The sequence below is a fragment of the Hyla sarda genome, chromosome 10 (genome assembly GCF_029499605.1).
Source record: "Hyla sarda isolate aHylSar1 chromosome 10, aHylSar1.hap1, whole genome shotgun sequence".
In the NCBI taxonomy this organism is placed as follows: Eukaryota; Metazoa; Chordata; class Amphibia; order Anura; family Hylidae; genus Hyla; species Hyla sarda.
This window is the reverse complement of record NC_079198.1, coordinates 32,358,923-32,375,946: the sequence shown is the minus strand read 5'-3', so window position 1 is coordinate 32,375,946 and position 17,024 is coordinate 32,358,923.

The following is a 17,024-nucleotide window of genomic DNA, read 5'->3' as shown; positions in this document are numbered from 1 at the left end:
AACAGATGTGCGTGCCTGCGCGGGGCACGTCTGTTCCCATCAGCCCCTGACCTGTCCTCTCGCCCGGCCGAGGTAAATTACTGCTGTCAGCGGCAGGTCCGGGACCTGTTGCTGCAGCATTTAGTATGAAGTACTGGCAGGGGGCCCTGCAGGGGCCCAGACTGTGAGGCCCAGGCTGTGACCTGGGCTACTAGGGGGCCCCCTAACACGCTGGGCCCCTGTGCAGCCGAACCGGCTGAACAAGTGATATGTCCGCCCCTGTATATATATATATATATATATATATATATATATATATATATATATATATACCATTCCCTGACATGCACACTCATTAGACACAAGTTCCCAGTCATATACATAGTTTGTAGGCTTGAAAAAAAAAGACAAGTGTCTATCACTTGTAACCTAAAACCCTACTGTGTTGATCCAGAGGAAAGCAAAAAACCCCTATGAGGCTGATGTCAATTGCCCCATGACAGAGGAAAAATACCTTCCTGACTCCAATATGGCCATCAGAATAAATCACTGGAACAATGTTCTATCCCCATAAATCTAGTATCCTTAACCTGTAATATTATATTTTCCTAGAAAAACATCCAGGCCCCCTTGAACTTGTTTATTGAGTCAGACATCACAACATCATGTGGCAGAGAGTTCCATAGTCTCACTGCCCTTACAGTAAAGAATCTCTGTCTGTCATGATGGTGAAACCTTCTTTCCCCTAGACGTAGAGGATGCCCCCTTGTCATGGTTACTGGCCTAGGCATAAAAAAAGATCACGAGAAAGATCTCTGTACTGTCCATTCATATATATGTACATTGTGATCAGATCGCCCCTAAGACGTCTTTTCTCAAAACTAAATAACTCCAAGTTTGTTAACCTGTCTTGGACCTGTAATCCTTCCATACCATTAGTTATCCTTGTTGCCCTCCTCTGCACCCTCTCCAGTTCGGCCATGTCCTTCTTATTTACAGGGGCCCAGAATTGGAAACAATAATCCATGTGCGGTCTGACTAATGATTTATACAGAGACAAAACTATGTTCCAGTCACAAGTGGACCCAGTACTGACCCCTGCACTACCCCACTTGTAACTGTCACCCAACCAGAGTAAGATCCATACAGTTAACTAAAATCCGTGGCCAGAAGGTGGCGCACTTGAACAGGCGCTGTATAACATACTCCATCCAGTGGCTTGAAGGTATACAATGCCGCCCCTACCTACCTTTACCAAGTGGTGTGTGCATGCCCAGCAGATGAGTGTTCCTGTGATCTGGTATGCTGACATGCCCTGCTCAGTAGTGTTGCTCGCGAATATTTGCAATACGAATTTTATTCGCGAATATCGCATCCATGGTTACCAATGGGTGCTTAATAAAAGTAGATTTGGGGCACTTTATTCTTCATTTCAATGTGTTTTATTTATATTGTATTCATGAATTTTGCTATATTTCTGTACATGGAATAAATTTTATTTATATTTACATAATGATCCATGCTTTATTTGCTTCCTGTTTGTGACTCCTTCCTCATTTTCCCCATTGGTCAATTTGTTTTTAATGCCATTTTGCCCATTAATAGCTGTTCTTGGTAAGCTGTGGCATTACCAATATTGGCCACAGTGCCTCAAAATGCATTGGGGATTATTTACTAATGTGATTCCCAGGTTTTTTGCCCAAATTGTGTTGCACGCTCTGTGCGGCAGAATTTGCTACCAAAAAATCCTATAAACCTGAACAACTCTCCATGTTACTCAGAAAACTCAAAAAGGGGGCGTGGTTGCTGGGGAAAGGGGCATGGTCCCCAAAAGGGGCATGTCTCCGACGGTTAGAAAAATCCCAACATATTATTTCCCACATAAAGAAGAACCATTATGTATTATTAGCATTGAAATAAAGCAGTGGATTTCCATATACATATGACTCTTTGAAGTGGTCTGCTCCAAAAAAAAAAAAAAAAAATAGGGTTTTTCTTTTTGTTTCCATAAGATGTTGGTCTGACAGACTCTTTGGAGAAGAACCTGCAGAAGCTGAATTGAGAAGAAAAGGAAAACTGACCAAATCTGGTCAAAAAAATACATCACCTGTAGATTACTCAATTTTTCGGCAATGTAATCTCTTGTATAATCTGAAGAGCCGGTGTAGAGCCAGTATCTATCTGTACAGTATATAGTATTAGTTATTTGGGCTGGCTACTTTTCTGTGTTTTTTTTTTGCAATGCGATTTAGGGGGATTGGCACCCTCTTTAGCTGTGCACCCATCCCTGTTCACAGGAGTTGTTTTTTATTTGATAGTGGATCCAGCATGTCAATCAGAGGCTATATGCCCAGCAGAGATGAGTGGAATGAGAGTGTTAGGGTCCTATTCGAAGTGAGGCCACCTCTCCGTGGTGGATGGGGGAAGCGTTTTGATCAAAGAGTGCATTAAGAGACTCCATTTGTTGACCAAGAGTGCTGCTGCAACCTTCTTTTTGAATACTGTGTATATGGTCCCTGTATATAAGAAATAATGGTCTGTGTATAGTGTTTTTTATTTAGTAACAGTATGGTAGTAATGTCCAGTATTGATTGGTAACAGTATATTATTTGGTCACTATGGTGTGGTAATATATGATCATGGTGTGGCAGTTTTATTTGTCCCTCAGGCTAAGTTTCCTCTTGTTTTTTTGTGTGGGTTTTTCCTAAAAAAAAAAAAACGCCAAAACGGCCCCCATGGCATCTTCTAATTGAAAACGCTGCAGCCAGATGTTAGCCGTAAATCAATGAGAAATCGCAAAATTATTTTTCCACTTTGCGTTTTTCAGTTTGATGTCTTTTTAATCCTTTTGGCCTTTTTCACTCTTTTTTAGCTCCTTGTTGAGCCTATCGCATTTTCTTCCCTGAAATTGTGGCATTTTTCTCCCATAGAAGTCTATGGGAGTAAAAAAAACGCCAAGAAAAACGACATGTGGATTTTAACTTTGGCGTTTTTGTATTGTAAAAAATTGTAAAAAAATATAAAAAATGATACAGTAGTGATGGAAAAATTGTATTTAACAAAATGTATCTTTTTTAATAACGAAATTTTAATTAATTTTAAAACAGAGATCAATTTATGTGGGCGGGCACTAAAAATGTAGCCGACAATGATAAAAATTTTATGTGTGGGTGTTTTTCACTTTTTTTTTTCACACTGTTCCATGATGGGAATAGTAGTACCTTTACTAATTGACAGATCGCCCCGGGTGTCACTTCTGACACCTGTTGCGATCCTCCTGTATAATGTAAAGATGCTGCTGGCCACTCTTCTATGGTCCCCTGCACTGCTGTATATATACACCTATTCATATTTCCCGCAGAGAGCTGTGATGGGCCAGATGGTTCTAGCCAATCACAACTCTCTGTGGGAAATATGAATAGGTGTGTATATATATACGTCAGTGCAGGGGACCATAGAAGAGCGGCCAGCCGCATCTATACATTATACAGGAGGATCACAGCGGGTGTCAGCAGTGACATCTGCTGTGATCTGTCCTTAACTGCGGGTACTACTACTCCCAACATGGAGCACACTCTGGGAGTAGCAGTACTACCTAAAAAATATTAAAAATTAAGTAAAAAAAGTGATAAGCACACACACTCACACACACACACACACACTACATTTTTATTATTGTTGTCTATATTTTTAGTGCCTTCTGCCCACATAAATTGATCACTGTATAAAATTATTATTATTATTATTATTATTAAACTTTCGTTATAAAAAATATAAATTTTGTTAAATACATTTTGCATACTGCATCCTATATTTTATGTTTTTTTGGTACCCAACAAATTTTGAAAAAAACATCAAAGGGGCCAAAAATGCAATTTCCACTCAAAGGCCAAAAAACGCCAGAAAAACCGCAATAAAAAAATGGCAAATACAGGAAAATGCTGTGGCGTTTTTCTGGCATTTTTTTCCTTGTGTTTTTTTGGGCCACAAGTAGAAACCTAGCCTTATATAGTCAAGAAGAAAGGCATGTCCAGCATAGATGTGCAGGTAAAAACTCGATGTGAAGCCTTTATTTCATAAAATGCATATTACACAGGGAAGCAGAAGTAACATGTTTCAATTGCTATACCCACTCTTAGGCTAAGTTTCCACTTGTTTTTTTTTTTTCTGGCAGTTTTTGGAATATGGCCACTGCAGTTTTTGAGCCAAAGTCAGAAGTTGATTCATAAGGGAGGAGGAGTATAAGTCCTTCCTTTATATGTCCTATTTCTTTTGAATACACTTCTGGTTTTGGCTCAAAAACTGCAGTGGCAATATTCCAAAAACTGCCAGAAAAAGAAACAAGTGGAAACTTAGCCATAGTAATGTGTATTGCCGTTACTTCTACCATACCCTGTGTAATATGCGTCTTCTGAAATAAAAGCTTCACATGGAGCTTTTACCTGCACATATGCGCTGGACATATGTTTCTTCTTGATTCTGTCTTGGGTGTGGCCATACCTCTGTGTGTGGTGCCAAGTGGGAGAGCTGAAGGTTTCCCATCCTTATATAGTGGGATAATTGACGATATTGTTCTCATTTACGGGTCATGTTCTCATACACAGGTTTCTTTCAGTGTAGGGTTAGGGGTACAGAACATACATTGCTCAAATAAATAAAGGGAACACTTAAACAACACAATGTAACTCCAAGTCAATCACACTTCTGTGAAATCATACTGTCCACTCAGGAAGCAACACTGATTGACAATCAATTTTACATGCTGTTGTGCAAATGGAACAGACAACAGGTGGAAATTATAGGCAATTAGCAAGACACGCCCAATAAAAGAGTGGTTCTTCAGGTGCTAATCACAGACCACTTCTCAGTTCCTATACTTCCCGGTTGATGTTTTGGTCACTTTTGAATGCTGGCCGTACTTTCACTCTAGTGGTAGCATGAGACGGAGTCTACAACCCACACAAGTGGCTCAGGTAGTGCAGCTCCTCCAGGATGGCACATCAATGTGAGCTGTGGCAAGGAGGTTTGCTGTGTCTGTCAGCGTAGTGTCCAGAGCATGGAGGCGCTACCAGGAGACAGGCCAGTACATCAGGAGACGTTGAGGAGGCCGTAGGAGGGCAACAACCCAGCAGCAGGACCACTACCTCCGCCTTTGTGCAAGGAGGAGCACTGCTAGAGCCCTGCAAAATGATCTCCAGCAGGCCACAAATATCCATGTGTCCAATCAAACGGTCAGAAAAAGACTCCATGAGGGTGGCATGAGGGCCCGACGTCCACAGGTGGGGGTTGTGCTTACAGCCCAACACCGTGCAGGACATTTGGCATTTGCCAGAGAACACCAAGATTGGCATATTCGCCACTGACACCCTGTGCTCTTCACAGTTGAAAGCAGGTTCCCACTGAGCACATGTGACAGACGTGACAGAGTATGGAGACGCCGTGGAGAACGTTCTGCTACCTGCAACATCCTGGTGTAGGGTGGCATTTCTCATTTCTTTGGGGGAGCCGCACAGCCCTCCATGTGCTTGCCAGAGGAAGCCTGACTGCCATTAGGTACTGAGATGAGATCCTCAGACCCCTTGTGAGACCATATGTTGGTGCGGTTGGCCCTGGGTTCCTCCTAATGCAAGACAATGCTAGACATCATGTGGCAGGAGTGTGTCAGCAGTTCCTGCAAGAGAAAGGTATTGATGCTATGGACTGGCCCGCCCATTCCCCAGACCTGATTCCGATTGAGCACATCTGGGACATCATGTCTCACTCCATCCACCAACGCCACGTTTCACCACAGATTGTCCAGGAGTTGGTGGATGCTTTAGTCCAGGTCTGGGAGGACATCCCTCAGGAGACAATCCGCCACCTCATCAGGAGCATGCCCAGGAGCATGTGGAGGCCACACACACTACTGAGCCTCATTTTGACTTGTTTTAAGGACATCACATCAAAGTTGGATCAGCCTGTAGTGTGGTTTTCCATTTTAGTTTTGAGTGTGACTCCATATCCAGACCTCCATGGGTTGATAAATTTGATTTCCATTGATAATTTTTGTGTGATTTTGTTGTCAGCACATTCAACTATGTAAAGACGAAAGTATTTCATACGATTAATTCATTCATTCAGATCTAGTATGTGTTATTTTAGTGTTCCCTAAATTTTGGAGCTGAAGGGTAGGCCCCAAGAATGAATTTCTCTGGTGGGCCTCAGGTGTTCCAGTCTGACACTGTACTGTGCCAAGGTTCTTCTGATTTACAGATGTTTCCCTATATACAGTAATAGGGAGTTGTCAATCAGTGCGGAAGAGTAAGGATGCATCTCAGATAGCTCAACGTTTGTTGACTTTGGTAAGAATAGGTTCTTATCGATTCTTAAGGCTTGAGGAACAGTAAACTATTCGTTCCTAGGTGACCTTTTGACTTTGCTTATCTTGAGAATATTAACCGAACAGCTGTAATTGTTTATACATGAGTGAAAGTATGTATGCATAGTGTAGATTGGAACCCTTTAAACAGTCTTGTCAGAAAGCAAACAGACTCAAACAGGCAGGTGTCTCAGTTTTGTATTCCTTGTTTTTTTGTAATAATTCACATACAGCAATATCTTCCGCTTGCCCAAAACTTGACGCATTCAGTCGCAAAGAAGGAAAAGGGGGGGGGGGGAAGGGAGGTAAAAAAAAAAAAGGCTGTAGGGGAAAGGAAATTGAACAGGATCAAGAGAAGAGAGTGAAAAAAAAGACAGAGGTATCATGAATAAGTAGTATGATCAGACCGTATTGTGCAGTCGTATTCTGCCGTTAGCTGTCCGGGCATGCTGGGTGTTGTAATTCTGCAACATCTGGAGGTCCGCAGGTTGTAGACCACTGTTAGAGGAAGTTGTACTCACCTGTTCCCGCAGCTCTGGTCCATCACCGCTCGTCACCACTGCCCGGGATGTCGCCGTCCATCGCTGTCGCCGCGTCCCTGGGGTGTCCCCGCCGCTCCGGCATCCTTGCTCTCAGTCGCCGCCATCACGTCGCTACGCACGCCGCTCCTATTGGATGACGGGACGGTGTGCGCAGCGACTTGATGACGTCGATGGAGAGCGCCGACAATGCAGAGGATCCCGAAGAGGACGCGCCGGAGCCCCGAGGACAGGTGAGTCACCATCACCGGAGCTCACGTGGCACCGTAAACGGCTATCCGGCGGCAGCTGAAGCAGTCAGCGCTGCCGGATAGCCGTTTATGCGATGGCCCCGAAATAAAAAAGAATCGTATGAGAGGCCATCGCATGTTGAAATTATCGTATGTCGGGGCCATCGTAGGTCGGGGGGTCACTGTATCACAAACAAGATAATCTGCTTAAAGGGGTACTCCGATGGAAAACTTTTTTTTTTTTAAATCAACTGGTACCAGAAAGTTAAACAAATTTGCAAATTACGTCTATTAAAAAATCTTAATCCTTCCAGTACTATTCAGCTGCTGTATGCTGTATACAACAGAAGAAGTTGGGAAGTTCTTTTCTGTCTTACCACAGTGCTCTCTGCAGACACTTCTGTCCATGTCAGGAACTGTCAGGAGCAGGAGAGGTTTGCTGTGGGGATTTGCTTCTACTCTGGAGAGTTCCTTAAACAGACAGAGGTGTCAGCAGAGAGGAGTGTGGTCAGACAGAAAATAACAACTCAACTTCCTCTGTAGTATACAGCAGCGGATAAGTAATGGAAGGATTAAACATTTTTAATAGAAGTAATTTACAAATCTGAATTCAGGTAGAAGAAACAGACATAGTCGCACATCTACAATCTTGTATAATGATCTAATTGCTTCTCAGCATAATATCAAAAACTAACAGGTTGTTAGTATACATTTTTGATCAAAAAGTACAAGCCCACTCGCCACGTCAAGGCCACCTATTTAGAGTTGGTCCCTAACGTCCCTAGCATAAAATGGCGTAGCACCGAGCGGTGACCACCACCGCCGCGACACCAGTGCCCACGGGGGGGCTGGAACGACCCACTGGCAGAGCGGCCCCAATGCCACTCAAACCAGTCTATGGGTCGCACCCCCCCACAGACACGGTGCCACTACAGCAACGGACGCCACACAGCACCACACCAGTGTGAACAAGGTGTAACAGCACACTTACCATGCTCTCCCAGTCAGACTGGGAGGCTGTTAGGAAAGAAATGGCCCTTGTGTAGCTAACTACTACTTATATAGGGTTGGTCTGAGGGGGTGGGGAAGAGTGTAGACACATGTTCAAACAAAAAAAAAAGGAGGGGATAGAAAACACAATGTGAATTCAGGTAGAAGAAACAGACATAGTCGCACATCTACAATCTTGTATAATGATCTAATTGCTTCTCAGCATAATATCAAAAACTAACAGGTTGTTAGTATACATTTTTGATCAAAAAGTACAAGCCCACTCGCCACGTCAAGGCCACCTATTTAGAGTGGGTCCCTAATGTCCCTAGCATAAAATGGCGTAGCACCGGGCGGCGACAACCACCGCCGTGATACCAGTGCCCACGGGGGGGGGGGGGGGGGGGGGATGGTAACGACCAACTGGCAGAGCGGCCCCAATGCCACTCAAGCCAGTCTATGGGTCGCACCCCCCCCCCACAGACACGGTGCCACGGCAGCAACGGACGCCGCACAGCACCACACCAGTGTGAACAAGGTGTAATAGCACACTTACCATGCTCTCCCAACAAATCTGTTTAACTTTCTGTGGTCAGTTGACTTCCTCTGAACTGCAGAACAATATCATCACCTATGAGATCTCTTCTGGCAGCTCACAGACCCCATCTCTCTTCACCCAGCTCTATCTGTATACTGCTGCTTCCATCTCTATGGGTTTAGGTTATATTGTAGTAATACACTCTCCCGAAGACTGTGTTTTCACATTGCCTTTGCACAAATCATGGTTAACAGCCCCCTCCATGACTGTGCAATATTAGTCGCTGGTAGAAAAAGCAATGATGTGCTGTCCTATAGACATTCTGGTTTCAAAAAGTGGATTGAAAAACTTTTTTTTTATTTGTGAACAATAAAGTAACAATATTTACAATAGTTTCAAAGTATGGTTCTAAAAAGACACTTATCAAGTACAACCTATAAACCTGAATTCATATAGAGAAAACAGACATTGTCGCACATCCACAACATGCACAATAATCTAATGCTTCTCAGCAACATTTATTAAACTAACAGGTCATTCATTAGTGTAGTTTATGATCATGAAGTGCAATCCCGTTAGCCACGTCACGACCACCTGTAAGTAGCGGGTCCCTAACGTACCTAGCATAAAATGGCGTAGCACTGAGCGGTGACCACCACCGCCCCAACACCAGTGCCCACAGGGGGAACGACCCACTGGCAAAGCAGCCCCAATGCCACTCAAACCAGTCCCATGGCCGCGCCTCCCCACAGACATGGCGCCACTGCAGCAATGGACACCGCACAACACCACACCAGTGTGAACAAGGTGTAAAAGCTCCTGTTACGCCTAGCGCTCCGGGTCCCCGCTCCTCCCCGGAGCGCTCACGGCGTCCTTCTCCCTGCAGCTCCCCGGTCAGCGCTGACCGGGAGCGCTGCTCTGCCATGGCCGTTGGGGATGCGATTCGCACAGCGGGACGCGCCCGCTCGCGAATCGCATCCCAGGTCACTTACCCGTTCCCGTCTCCTGCGGTCATGTGCTGGCGCGCGCGGCTCCGCTCTCTAGGGCGCGCGCGCGCCAGCTCCCTGAGACTTAAAGGGCCAGTGCACCAATGATTGGTGCCTGGCCCAATTAGCTTAATTGGTTCCCACCTGTTCCCTGGCTATATCTAGTCTCCTCCCTTGCACTCCCTTGCCGGATCTTGTTGCCTTAGTGCCAGTGAAAGCGTTCCTTGTGTGTTCAATAGCCTGTGTACCAGTACCTTTGCTATCTCCCCTGACTACGAACCTTGCCGCCTGCCCCCGACCTTCTGCTACGTCCGACCTTGCTACTGCCTACTCCCTTGTACCTCGCCTATCTTCAGTATCTTCAGCAGCCAGAGAGGTGAGCCGTTGCTAGTGGATACGACCTGGTCACTACCGCCGCAGCAAGACCATCCCGCTTTGCGGCGGGCTCTGGTGAAAACCAGTAGTGGCTTAGAACCGGTCCACTAGCACGGTCCACGCCAATCCCTCTCTGGCACAGAGGATCCACTACCTGCCAGCCGGCATCGTGACAGTAGATCCGGCCATGGATCCCGCTGAAGTTCCTCTGCCAGCTGCCGCCGACCTCCCTACATTGGTCGCCCGACAAGAGCACCAGCTGTCGTACTTGACCACCATGACACAGCAACTCCAGTCGCAGCTACAGCAGCTCCAGTCACAGCAACAGCAGCAACAGTCGCAGCTACAGCAAGTTCAGTCTCAGCTACAGCAGCAACAACCATCTCCTCCGCCAGCTCCTGCACCCCTTCCGCAGCGAGTGGCCACTCCTAGCCTCCGCCTGTCTTTGCCGGACAAATTTAATGGGGACTCTAAGTTTTGCCGTGGCTTTCTTTCCCAATGTTCCCTGCATCTGGAGATGATGTCGGACCTGTTTCCCACTGAAAGGTCTAAGGTGGCTTTCGTAGTCAGCCTTCTGTCCGGAAAAGCCCTGTCATGGGCCACACCGCTCTGGGACCGCAATGACCCCGTCACTGCCTCTGTACACTCCTTCTTCTCGGAAATCCGAAGTGTCTTTGAGGAACCTGCCCGAGCCTCTTCTGCTGAGACTGCCCTGTTGAACCTGGTCCAGGGTAATTCTTCCGTTGGCGAGTATGCCGTACAATTCCGTACTCTTGCTTCAGAATTGTCCTGGAATAATGAGGCCCTCTGCGCGACCTTCAAAAAAGGCCTATCCAGCAACATTAAAGATGTTCTGGCCGCACGAGAGACTCCTGCTAACCTGCATGAACTCATTCATCTAGCCACTCGCATTGACATGCGTTTTTCTGAGAGGCATCAAGAGCTCCGCCAGGAAAAAGACTTAGATCTCTGGCCACCTCTCCCACAGTCTCCACTGCAATCTGCGCCTAGGCCTCCCGCCGAGGAGGCCATGCAAGTGGATCGGTCTCGTCTGACCCTGGAAGAGAGGAATCGCCGTAAGGAAGAGAATCTCTGTCTGTACTGTGCCAGTACTGAACATTTTTTGGTGGATTGCCCAATCCGTCCTCCACGTCTGGGAAACGCACGCTCGCACTCAGCTCTCGTGGGTGTGGCGTCTCTTGATGCCAAGTCGGCTTCTCCACGTCTCACGGTACCTGTTCGGATTTCCACTTCAGCCAGCTCTCCCCTCTCAGCCGTGGCCTGCCTGGACTCTGGAGCTTCTGGGAATTTTATTCGGGAGTCCTTTGTGAATAAATTCCGTATTCCGGTGACCCGTCTTGTCAAGCCACTCCACATTTCCGCGGTCAACGGAGCCAGGTTGGACTGTACCATACGTTTCCGCACGGAGCCCCTTCTTATGAGCATCGGATCTCATCACGAGAGGATTGAACTTTTGGTCCTCCCCAATTGCACCTCGGAAATTCTCCTTGGACTTCCCTGGCTTCAACTTCATTCCCCAATCCTGGATTGGTCCACTGGGGAGATCAAGAGTTGGGGGTCCTCTTGTGCCAAGAACTGTCTAAAACCGGTTCCCAGTAACCCTTGCCGTAACTCTGTGGTTCCTCCTGTATTCGGTCCCCCTAAGGTCATTAAGGACTCTGCCTGCCACAGGAAATGCCCCTCCCCCCCTCCCAGTTCCATCAGGCAAGCTTCTGTGTCCCCTCATGGCCCTCGTCCTGGTGTCACACTGCCCCGTGCCAGGTCTCGCCCTCTGCCCTCTCTCCCCATTCCTACTCCTGCGGTTCTGCCTGCCGTTGAGGAATCCCTCCATCCTTTCCCGGTGTCCTCATCCCAGGGGAGGCAGTTACCCGATAAAGAGAAGGGGAGACCTAAGGGGGGGGGTACTGTTACGCCTAGCGCTCCGGGTCCCCGCTCCTCCCCGGAGCGCTCACGGCGTCCTTCTCCCTGCAGCTCCCCGGTCAGCGCTGACCGGGAGCGCTGCTCTGCCATGGCCGTTGGGGATGCGATTCGCACAGCGGGACGCGCCCGCTCGCGAATCGCATCCCAGGTCACTTACCCGTTCCCGTCTCCTGCGGTCATGTGCTGGCGCGCGCGGCTCCGCTCTCTAGGGCGCGCGCGCGCCAGCTCCCTGAGACTTAAAGGGCCAGTGCACCAATGATTGGTGCCTGGCCCAATTAGCTTAATTGGTTCCCACCTGTTCCCTGGCTATATCTAGTCTCCTCCCTTGCACTCCCTTGCCGGATCTTGTTGCCTTAGTGCCAGTGAAAGCGTTCCTTGTGTGTTCAATAGCCTGTGTACCAGTACCTTTGCTATCTCCCCTGACTACGAACCTTGCCGCCTGCCCCCGACCTTCTGCTACGTCCGACCTTGCTACTGCCTACTCCCTTGTACCTCGCCTATCTTCAGTATCTTCAGCAGCCAGAGAGGTGAGCCGTTGCTAGTGGATACGACCTGGTCACTACCGCCGCAGCAAGACCATCCCGCTTTGCGGCGGGCTCTGGTGAAAACCAGTAGTGGCTTAGAACCGGTCCACTAGCACGGTCCACGCCAATCCCTCTCTGGCACAGAGGATCCACTACCTGCCAGCCGGCATCGTGACAGCTCCCTTACCATGTGCTCCCAGTCAGAGACTGGGAGGCTGCCAGAAAGGAAGGGGCCCTGTGCAGCTTCCTGCTAATTTATATATGCCTGGGCTGAGGGGGAGGGGCAGAGTGCAGACCAAGTAAAAAAAAAAAGAGGGGGATAGAAAACATCTGTTCACATTGGTGCGGTGCTGTGCAGCATCCATTACTGTCCCGGTGCCACATCTGTGGGGAGGCGTGGCCCAGGGACTGGTTTAAGTGGCATTGGAGCTGCTCTGCCAGTGGGTCGTACCCCCTGTGGGCACCTGTTACTTGCTACTTGCACTTCATGATCATAAATTACATTAATGACCTGTTAATTTAAAGGGGTGCTCCACTGGAAAACATTTTTTTTTAATCAACTGGTGCCCGAAAGTTAAACATATTTGTAAATTACAGAAAAAAGGGGATTAAGTGCAGCTCACAATAAATTAGCCGAGGTACAGTATGGTTGGACACCTACACCTTAGGTGTGATAAGATTTTGGAAAAAGGAAAGAAATGGTAACCATAACCTCAAGGCCAACATCAGATAGCCTGATACATGATGAAAAATTTACGAGAAATTTATTATAAAGAACCGTGCTTCAAGTGTATGATGAAAGCAAAATATTTATTAAAAAATAACAAGACAATAATATTTATAAAACCTCCTTACACAGGGCCCTTGTGGGGAGGTAAATGTGCAAATGAATATTAAAATATAAAATATGAAATATAAAACCGCACCACTGAATGCAATAATTGGAATTAAGTCCGTTATTCCGGCATTTGTAGTTGGGAATATAGACTCTAGACTCTACTCCATGTATTTGGACAGAAAAATAGGGTATAGTTACCAGTCAGATGATGTACTCTGATAAAGCTTGCCAGAGAATTGGTGCTGGCAAGCACCCGTCCAGAGTGGGGTCCGAGCGTGTTGTGTATGGGTGCTGGCGTGCGCTCCCGCGGCTGTCTGCCTGCCACAGACTGCTTACGGACATCTGATGCATAGAGAGCAACTTGGCGTCAGACATCAGCTTGGTCAGTAGGCTTAGATGAGTGGAAGCTGCGGCCGTTGTATGGAAAGCGATGCTGTGATTGCTGGAACGGTGCTGTTTGATATTCCGAATGCCAGTGGTGCGTTAATGGTGCGTTAATTTAGCCTTCTACACGCGTTTCAGGGAATTCAGAATTAATAACCCTTTCTTCAGTAGAGATATAAGATAATGGAAGCACTGGTTCATTTTATATACGTATGGTAGTAATTTAGATGTATAGAAACAGGTTATCACATTGTGAAATATATAAACACAGAAATGGATTCAGAATGCCTTCTTGGAAACATTTTGTATCTTAGTATATATATATATATATATATATATATTTATATATGATATATATGATAAAATTATATGTGATAAAATTCGTCAGTGCATCCAATTGAAGATCTGAATGGACACCATAGACGTATAAAAAGATACCGTATATATGAAAAAACATAAAATAATATAAATAAGGGAAATATGCATAGATAGATCTTAATATTCAGGACCGCAATAAAATAGAAAAAGAATGGGAGTAATTAAAACATGTATAATAAATAGTGTATGAAGAAAATCTAATCAAAATAAAGTGCAAATAAAAATAAAATGAATATAATAAAATATTAGATCAAAAATAGATAACATTGGAAATCAAAATAAAATAGATATAAAATAAAAGTAAAAATAAAAATAAGTATAAAAATAAAAATAATAATTAAAATAATAGTAAAACTAAAAAATAAACAAAAAGTATATATTGGAGACAAAGTAACAAAGTAGAAAAGAGAATGTGTTGTCATGAAGAGTTTATAGGGGACGTAGTGTGCCCCGGTGGCCGTCTATATGTAAAAAGACAGTCAGCGGGACACAGTACGTCCCCTACAAAAATCCGAATAGTTCAAAGTTGGAATTCAGACCCTTGGGCTCTAAACTGTCGAATTCATAGATTTTCTTACTCTCTGCTCTTGACATTTTCACTATAAAACTTCCTCCTCTCCAATCTTTCTTAATTATTTGTAAACCTGTGTAAGAGAAACTAGTCAGTTCTTTTTCATGTACAATTGTAAAATGTGCCGACAAAGGGTGTTTCAAGTTACCATTTTTGATGTTGGTTATATGTTCTAAAATCCGTGTTTTAAGGGCTCTTTTAGTTCTTCCTATGTACTGTTTTTTTACAGCTGCCTTCTATCAGATATAATACTCCATTGGTATTACAAGATAAATGGTCTTCTATTGTCCATTTGAAATCATTACTGCATGATGTCACTTCAGAGTTTTTTTTAGGGCCTTTTATTTTTAGACAATTCGGACATAGGCCCCACCGAAATAAACCTTTGGTACCATGTTTTTTAATGACCTGACTTTTTATGGGGGAGGGGGGGGGATTTTATAGTGGGGGCTATTGTTATACCTAGATTGGGAGCTTTAGTATAAACCATAGGTGGACAGTCCCACCTATCTCTTTATCTTGTTTGATTATGTGCCAATGCTTATTAATAATGTTTTCAATTTTTTTTATATTCACTGTTATAAGGTAGGATAATTTTAACATTATAGTCCAAAGGACTAGGTTTAGTGACTTTCAGTGTAAAAAATGAAGATCTGTCTAGTTGTTTCACTTGATTTAGATATTTGTTTAAAAGGAAATCTGGATAATTTTTTTTCTTTAAAGTTGTAAGATTTTCTGCTTCCTCTAAAAAGGTAGCGTCAGACGTACAGTTGCGTCTAAGATGGTGGTATTGGCTCTTGGGCATGTTCATCAGCTATCTTGGAACTGTTGTAACCAATGTGGCTATTTTTTTGCTGCTGTTTTTTTGTGTTACATACCAAATTATTCAGATATGCTTTTATTTCGAGATATAGAAAAGTAATAGATTCTTTACTTATGTGAGACGTGAAATTAAGAAAGTGAGTGTTAGTATTTAGACCGTGAATACATAATTCTAAATCAGTGATAGCCCCATCCCAAATCAAAATAATATCGTCTATATATCTACGCCAGAGCACCAGATTTGTGCCAAGGTGAGGGATGAGGTTTTCCTCCTTCCACGCCGCCATAAAAAAATTGGTGTAACTTGCCGCAAATCTCGTGCCCATAGCGGTGCCAATTAACTGTAAATAAAAATAATTGTGCGTTAAAATAAAGTGAATAGCTGAAGTGATAAAATCAATCTGTGGTGGTTTGATATGTCCTTGGATAAGAAATGTATTAATAGCTGCTAGGCCTAAATCATGTCGTATGATGGTATAAAGAGAGGAGACATCTAATGTAGCTAATATATGATTTTCTGTCCAGTTAAAGGACTCTAAGATGGTTACTACTTGTGTGGTATCTTTTAAGTAGGATTTGGTGCTCTGTACAAAAGGTTGCAAAAATTTGTCTACGTACTGGGATAGGTTCGAAGTCATCGAACCTATCCCAGACACTATTGGTTGACCTGGGGTTCTTATATTTTAATATTCATTTGCACATTTAACTCCCCACAGGGGCCTATGTAAGGAGGTTTTATAAATATTATTTTCTTGTTATTTTTTAATAAATATATTGCTTTCATCATACACTTGAAGCACCGTTCTTCATAATAATTTCTCGTTTAATTTTTCATCATGTATCAGGCTATTTGATATTGGTCTTGAGGTTATGGTTACCATTTCTTTCCTTTTTCCAGATTTCTAAATTACTTCTATTAAGAAATCTTAATCCTGCCCCTCCCCCTCAGCCCTGACCTATATAAATTAGCAGGAAGCTGCCTTAGGGCCCTATTCTTTTCTGGAAGCCTCCCAGTCTCTGGCTGGGAGAACATTGCGAGTGAGCTTTTTACATCTGTTCACATTGGTGCGGTGCTGTGCGTCATCCATTACTGCCCTGACGCTGTGTCTGTGGGAAGGCATGGCTGAGGGACTGGTTTGAGTGGCACTGGGGCTGCTCTGCCAGTGGGTCATTCCCCTTTTGGGCACTGGTGTTGGGGCAGTGGTAGTCGCGGCTCAGTGCTGTGCCATTTTATGCTAGGGATGTTAGGGACCTGCTACTTACACGTAGCCATGACATGGCTAGTGGGCTTGCTCTTCATGATCATAAAGTACAATAACGACCTGTTAGTTTAACCCCTTAAGGACCCATGATGTACGCGTACGTCATGAGTCCCGGTCCTGCGATATAACGTGGGGTCACACGGCGACCCCGCATCATATCGCGGCGGACCCAGCATCATAGTGAAGCTGGGACCAGCCGCTAATAGCGCGCGGCACCGATCGCGGTGCCGCGCGCTATTACCCTTTAGCCGCGCGGCTAAAAACGAAAGTGAAAGTGCCCGGCTAGCTCAGGGCATAATCGCGGCATCT